At 34.7% G+C, this 8,197-nt stretch overlaps 1 pseudogene; it reads left to right on the forward strand.

Annotated features, from left to right (window-relative positions):
* The first annotated feature begins 488 nt into the window (after positions 1-488).
* On the forward strand, positions 489-6,926 carry LOC140502396 (centrosomal protein of 97 kDa-like; annotated as a pseudogene).
* Positions 6,927-8,197: the final 1,271 nt, after the last annotated feature.

Raw genomic sequence — 8,197 nt, forward strand, 5'->3', positions numbered from 1 at the left:
AGAACATTGTACATAGTTACAGTCACATTGTGTGATGACTGACTTTGGTAGACTTAGCTCTTCTCAGAAATGCAATGACCTACAACAATCCCAAAAGACTCATGATGGAAAATGCCATCTGCATCCACAGAAAAAAATATGGAGTCTGAATGCAGATTGAAGCATACTATTTGCTCTCTTTTTTGTTTAGTTCAGTTTAGTTTAGTTTTTTCTTTCTCATAGTTCCTCCCCTTTGTTCTAATTCATCTATACAACATGACTAATGTGAAAACATGTTTAATAATAATGTATATGTAGAGCCTACATCTGATCATATGCCATCTTGGGGAGGAGGGAAGTGGGGGAGGTGGAGAAAATTTAAAACTTATGGAAGTGGATATTGAAAATTTTAAAATAATTTTAAAAAAAGAAATTATAAGCAGGTAGATTTTAGAAAAAGCTGGAAATACTTACATAAACTGACACCATGAAGTGAGCAGAACCAAGAGATGATTGCCTATGACAGATTTAACTCTTCTCAGCAACACAATGATCCAGGACAGTTTCAAAAGGTTAGTGATGGAAAACACCAACCACATCCAGAGAAAGAACTTTGTAGTCTGAATGCAGACTGAAGCAATCTATCTTCAGCTGTTTTTTGTCTTTCCGTTTTCCCTTTTGTTCTGATTCTTCTTTCACAATGTGACTAATAATGTTTAATGTGATTGTACATGTATAACATATCAGAATGCTTGCTGTGTGGGGAGACAGGAGGGGAATGAAGGAAGGAGAAAAATTTGGAACTCAAAATTTTATAAAATGATTGTGGAAAACTGTCTTTACATGTAACTGGAAAAAAATAAAATCCTATTCTTTTCTTGATAATCTAAATGAGATTGTAGCAGAATGTTTATTCTAAGCCTGCACAACTTGTAACCTGCAGGCTTCTTGCAGAACACCAAATGATTTTAGATGGTTGTCAAAAAACATAGAGGAAAACATCTGTAGTATGTAGAGGACTTTGGTGGGCCATGAGTGGCCCATGCAAGTTGTACAGGACTGGTTTTTTTGAAGGAAATTAACTCAAGGTTTTTTCAAGCTTTTATTTAGCATTTTCTTTTTCCTGAGTTAAATGTAAAAACAGTTTTTAACATTCATTTTTAAAACTCTCCAAACATTTTAAAACATTCCAAATTCTCTCCCTTTCTCACTCCCCGGACTCCCATTGAGAATGCAAACAATTCTCTATAGGTTATACATGTGTAGTCAGGCAAAACATATTTATAACAGTCATTTTGTGAAAGAAAATAGACAAGAAAAAAAACTCGAGAAAAATAAAGTATAAAATATGCTTCAGTCTATATTCAGACACCAACAGTTCTTTCTCTGGGGATGGATAGCATTTTTCATCATAAGTCCTTCAGAGTTGTCTTGGATCATTGTATGGCTGAGAATAACTAAGCCATTCGTGGCTGATAATGATGATTACAATGTTGCTTTTTCTTTGTACACAGTACATTTTACTTGCTCATGCAAGTCTTCCCAGGTTTTTCTGAGAGCATACTGCTCATCATTTCTTATTGTACATCATAATCACATACCACAACTTGTTCAGCCATTCCTCAATTGATGGGCATCCCCTCAACTTCTAATTCTTCACTCCCAGAAAAGAGCTGCTAAAAATATTTTTGTACATTTAGGTTCTTTTCCTCTTTGTTTTTTTATCTTTTGAGATATAGACCTAGTAGTGGTATTTCTAGGTCAAAGGGTATGCATGGTTTTATAACCCTTTGGGCATAATTCCAAATTGCTCTATAGAATGGTTGAATCACTTCACAACTCTACCAACAGCTCATTAAAGTCTCATTTTTTCCAAAGTTCTCTCCAACATTTGTCATTTACCTTTTCTGTCCTGTTAGCCAATCTAATAGGTAGGAGATAATACCTCAAAATTGTTTTAATTCTCATTTCTCCAATCAATAGTGAGTTAAAGTAGTTTTTCATATGGCTATAGATAGCTTTGATGACTTCATCTGAAAACTGATCATATATTTTGATCACTTATCAATTGAAGAATGACTTATTTTTATATATTTGAGTCAGTTCTCTATATGTTTGAGAAATGAAGCCTTTATAGGAGAAATTTGCTTCAAATTTTTCACAAAATTAGTATTTCTAATTGTATTTTCCTCCATTGTATTCCTCCCTCCACTCATTCTGTTCTCTTGCTCCTTTTACCCTGTGCCTCCTCAAAAGTGTTTTGCTTCTGACTACCCCTGACTACCCCAATATATCTTCCCTTCTATCACCTCTCCCCCCTTCTCTTATTCCCTTCAATTCCTACTTTCCTGTAGGGTATGTGAGATAGATTTTCTATACCCAACTGAGTGTGTATGTTATTCCTTCTTTGAGCCAATTCTGATGAGAGTAAGGTTAACTCATTCCCCTTTACCTTGCCCCTCTTCCCCTCCACTACAAAAACTTTCTCTTGCCTCCTTTATGCGAGATAATTTACCCCATTCTACCTCTCCCTTTCTCTTTCTCCCAGAACATTCTTCTTTCACCCCTTAAAGTCATAGATATCATTGCTTTATATGCAACTCATATGAAACTGTGCCCTCTGTTTATATATGCTCCTTCTAACTACCTTAATAATGAGAAAGGTCTTTTGAGTTACAAGTGTCATCTTTTCGTGTAGGAATATAAACAATTTAACTTTATTAAGTCCCTTATGGTTTTCCTTCCTCTTTACTTTTTTGTGCTTCTCTTGAGTCTTGTATTTGAAGGTCAGATTTTCTCCTCAGATCTGATCTTTTCATCAAGAATGCTTGAAAGTCCTCTGTCTCACTGAATATCCATTTCCCCCCTGAAGGATTATACTCAATTTTGCTGGTTGGGTGATTCTTGATTGTAATTCTAGCTTCTTTGCCCTCTGAAATATCATATTACAAGTCCTCCATTCCTTTAATGTAGAAGCTGCTAAATCTTGTGTTATACTGACTTGAATTGCTTCTTTCTGGCTGCTTGCAATATTTTCTCATTGACCTGGGAACTCTGGAATTTGGCTATTATATTTCTGGTAGTTTTCATTTTGGTACTCCTTTCAGGAGGTGATTGGTGGATTCTTTCAATTTCTATTTTACCCTCCAGTTCTAGAATATCAGGGCAATTTACCTTGATAATTTCTTGAAAGTTGATGTCTAAGCTCTTTTTTTTTAAATCATGACTTTCAAAATAAAATACTATTAAGAAAAAAGAAAGAATACTTTACTTGGCTCAGTCAGTACAAACTGAAATGCATTCTCATTCTGAATTTTCTTGGAAGATAGACAGATGAAGACAAGCTGAACTGTAATCTTCTATCTTTTAGAGTCTACTTTTGTGCCTGTTGCCTCAGGGTTTTCTCCAGTATCTCCTATCATTGAACTGATAGCACATGGTGCTTGAAGTGGATGTTATTTCCCGCCCCTCCCCGCCTCCCCGCCCCGGAGCCCTGGGTTGAGAAATGTCTGTTGAGTTTCTAGGCAGGGTTGGGCCCAGCCACTTTCTGTTGCGCTCCCTTGCCTAGCAGCGCCTAGGAGCCCCACCACCTCTGTTGTAGCAGCCACTCTCTGTTGTACCCCTTTGCCTGGCAGCTGCTTGGGCCCCCCTCTCTGTTGTGCCCCCTTGCCTAGCAGCGCCTAGGAGCCCCTGTCAAAACTGTTCTATGAAAAATGTGTGCTATTGAAACCACAAGGCTGTACCAGGAAGTGCTAAGATCTTAAAAGGCACACACACCTTTGTTCGGGGCTGCCTCCTCTAAGGACAGCCACCAGCTAATAAAGACGCTCCCAAATTCTCAATTGACTCTTGCCTGTGCTTGTCTTGGTCCGTCCATTTCACTTGAACCTAAAAGATGATGGTGCTATGACTGAATCTGTGAATGAGGGTAAAAGATATGCTGTGGATAATGATGAACAAGAGATTTTATGGCCTGCAGAAGAAACTTCAAATGAAGCACAGAAAAGTAAGGCCAATCCAGAAGAAAATAAGGTAGAATATTGCCTTGCCCTAACCTAACAATACCTAGTTATAGTTCAGTATTAGCTACTATTATGGTACTTCCTCTTTTAAAAACAGAAGGTTACAGTATGTCCAACACAGAACTGAATAACAATGAAATGTTATCTAAAACCATTTCAGAAAAATCCGCTTGCAGAATTTTATCTGAGCTAGCTATGGCTGTGGACCAAGAGAGCGCTGCTCTTCAGAAAATGAATGAAGCAACAATCAAATTTGGCCTGCTGGAGGAAATTCTTCACAAGAAGCCATATCCTTCAAGCTAAAGATGCACGATATGAATTTGGCTCAGTAGAATGCAAGAGCACATCATCTGCTTAACTGTTGAAATACAGAGGTGGGTCAGAAGTCTTGTCTCATGCCTTTCTGTTAGTCTGGAAACTGAATCCTTATAGCCAAGATTCAAGACATTGTGCATCCTGGTTGGTAGAAAGTTCTCCATGGGACTTTTAGGCAGCCTCCATTTGTTTTTAGGTGTGGAAAATTAGGAAGTGACTAAATAATTGAAAGAAATAATTCAAGTGGAAATAAAGAGAATAAAAAGATTTTTAAAAGAACTATTAAGTTACAGGAGTGAGAGAATGGGGAAAGAAAGTTCAAAAATGGCAAAAGGTTAGAATTTTTCAGACATTAAATATAGCAGTTTGGATTCAAACTTTATTAAGTTCTGTGGCCCAAGACACAAATTCACTTAATGAAATAGTAGATTTTGTTTTAAATAACTTGTGTTGGAGAGTAATGAAAGAATTTATTTCAACTTCCATTTCTATCCATCAAACATGTTGTGAAATCATATATTTCCCATATAAATATAACAATGAAATATATACAAATTAACTGGATATGGGTAAATGAAATTCATAATTTGTTACATTTCCATTTTCTGCTGACCATTGACTTTATTTAATTCTCATATGAGAAAATGCATAGTTTGTATTCTTTTTCATTAAACTTAAGAGGACAAGTTATATACATTATCACTTTTTATTGGTTTTGAAAATAGGATGCACAGATTCCATGTAAGCCTGAAAATATCAGAAAAAATATATAATTGATTGTGTCCTTTACAGTCTACTTCCCAAAAATACAAACAGAGCCATCTTAAACCTTGTTTTATGCTTCTGTGATTGACATTCCTTTTGATGTTGGCATTCCTATAAAAAAATGGATTGTGCCTTGTAGTGTTTATCCAGCTGCTACTCTTTATTCAAACATCTCAGCTTATTTCATTACTGAAGCTTATTCTAACATTTAAGAGATCTTATTACAAAGTGGAAAAGCTATATTACTAAATTCCAGTAAATTCATTTTTGCAATAAACTGTAGTATTGAATACAGGGAACAACATGCCCCCTAATGGAGGTGGAAGTGGCTTTGAAGTCAGAAAGACTTGGGTTCACTTTTCAATCATGCTATGTACTAGCTGTGTGATCCTGGGCAAGTCACCCACCTCTCAGCCCCTTGGGCAGTTCTACCTCTCTAAGACTATAAATTGCAAAACAGCTGCTGATACCCTGTGGTAGGAGTTTCTTATGCCAATGAAATCACGGGTCTGGCCCTAAAAAATAAACACAGATTAGAATAGTCTGCTTTATTTACATCAGTAAATATATTGAAATATATTGTTTTACTACAGATTGAAAAAAAGAAAGAAGTGAAGAATACATGCAGAAGCTTGTGCCAAAGTAAGCTGTCAAAATCCTTTGGGACCAGGTAAGCAAAGATAAAAGAATAAAGGAAATAAAGAAGAGAGAGAAGTGCTTTAATTTCTTTCTAACTGACATCAGCAACCACATTTGAGCTTTCTTTGCCTACGTTTTCTGAGTTCAAATCACACATTAATGTGATTTGAACACAACACTGGACATCTTTGCCTACACTGTCTGTCCTAAGAATCCCAACCTATGTTTTATAGATATAGATCAGATCTTATTACAATAAAATCTGAGTAAAAGACATCTGAGCAAGAACTTGGAATAACATCTTTATTTTTTAAAGAGAAGGGCATTTAAATCATTTAAAGAACCTCTTTTACCTTACGTGATTATCAGAAACGTCTTACATTGTAATATATTATCAATATTGTCCAGCATAGATAGACTTTGTAATATTAAGGTTATCACATATTTATAGAATACCTTATAGGTTATGAAATGTTTCATCATCCGTAACAAGACCTTATCTTGTTGTTTTCAGATAAAATCCCCACAAAACTGGCAACTTTCAGTGAACCACTACCTCAATTCTGTCTGGCAGTATCATGTTCCTGTGTCAAGTACTGTGTCATTCAAGCCTTCTCCATTAACCACACTAAATCAAGAGCCTTCTTCTGCTGCTTATTCTGACTGGTTTTTTTCAGATGTCAGATCCACTTGAAAAATCCCTCCTACAGTTTCCAGATTCTGGCTTTCATTTCTCCCTTACAGATCACTTGTAAATTTCTCATGATTTTAAAATAAATTCTACAGGAATTTTATAGTAGATAATTTCATAGAAATAGTTGGATGTTGTAAGAATCCAAATAAAGAAGATACTCATGTAGAGCAGGGTGAATGGAGTAAAGATAGCTCTAACAGTGAACCAGATAATAATCCCTTACTAGATTATTTAATGTCAGTTCAACAGTTTAATGATGCTACTGAAATGATAAGTACCAGTAATGAAAGGGAAGTAGTAAGCTTTATATAGTTCTGCCCCTGGAAAACCCAAATTCTTTGACTAATGTTGCTACTGTAAACATATACCATGACATAGCTACCACCTTGCAAGATGAAATCATTCAGAAACCTGAGAGGAAGGAACTGAAGGCAGAATTTCCAGCGACTCAACCAGCATGTGACCCTGCATTTCAGGTTCTGCCCATTGGTATTGCTGTATCGTTTTCATGAAAAATTATATAATTATATCAATTATATAATCTACCTGACTTTCTACTTTAATATTTGTGCATTTGGTTTCTTTTGGGGGAATATATGTATCCTGATTTTGTTTTCATGTCTTTGTTTTTTCTTGATTTACTATAGAATTCTGTTCATTTTTCATTTTTGTATTGTAAATCCCAAACTAAGATTCAATTTAATAATATTTTCTTAATCTTATGTCTTCAAATACTTTGCTATACTAAATAAAATTTGCCTAAAAGATATCTATAGTTTATTTTTTTTATTGAATTGTATCAAAATAATTTTTGTTTCTTGTATAAAATGGCCACTGGATTTCATCCTAGAGGATATATAAGTAGAATATCTTAGAATTTGTTACAATTTTGTTGTTGTTAGTTTTACTATCACTAACATGTGAAACAGTGATGTAAAAAGTGCAGTCATATAAAATGGAAGGAGGTGGCACATGCAGGATGATGTACAGAAAGAAGAACTAATGACTGTTACAGAGTATCCAATAGGGATAAGAAATTATTTCCAGCTTTGATTTTTTTTCCTAATAAGGGACTAAGAAAATCTTATTAAAACAAAAACAGGAGAAAGAAACCATGTAAACTTAGAAGACTCCTAGCAGATAAGTGACTGTTACTTTAAGAAACGGATCTTCAATGTCAAAAATACCCCAAAGAACAATAAGCTTTAATTTGCTAAATGAAATAATTCATTCAACACTAAAACTAGACTTGCTTAAGCAAAATTAGTAAAAATACAATGTTCTTACTACTTGTCAGAAAGGAAAAGACATCCATTCCTTTAGAAATTATGCTAGGCCACATACTTAGATTCATTGCTTTTTTTGACCTTTGCCCTTCTCCCTACTTGCTCCCATTTATATCTGATTTGTTACTAGACTGTCCATAATCAAAATTAGTATAAATTAGTAAAAAATTGTTATGGAGATTTACAATTCAAATACTTGTCTGGAGATAATGTATCAAATGTATTTCAAATTGAAATATTTTTCATTCTGGATAATTTAAAATTTTCTTTTATGGGTTTTAAATTTATTTGTCAAGGTTCCAGTTTTTTCAGTTTTCCATATAAGTGCCATGAATGTTGCTAACATCTGGACAAAGAAAAAGCTTCTTCAAGATACTTGGGAGCAGATGATTTTTCTTAGTGTGTCTTGCTTCAAATACTGAAATTTCATGCTGCAATATTATCTTCAGTTGACTCATGTGGTTGATTTATTTTAAATTTTATTAAGGTTATTTGTA

This window comes from Notamacropus eugenii, chromosome 4 (genome assembly GCF_028372415.1).
Source record: "Notamacropus eugenii isolate mMacEug1 chromosome 4, mMacEug1.pri_v2, whole genome shotgun sequence".
In the NCBI taxonomy this organism is placed as follows: Eukaryota; Metazoa; Chordata; class Mammalia; order Diprotodontia; family Macropodidae; genus Notamacropus; species Notamacropus eugenii.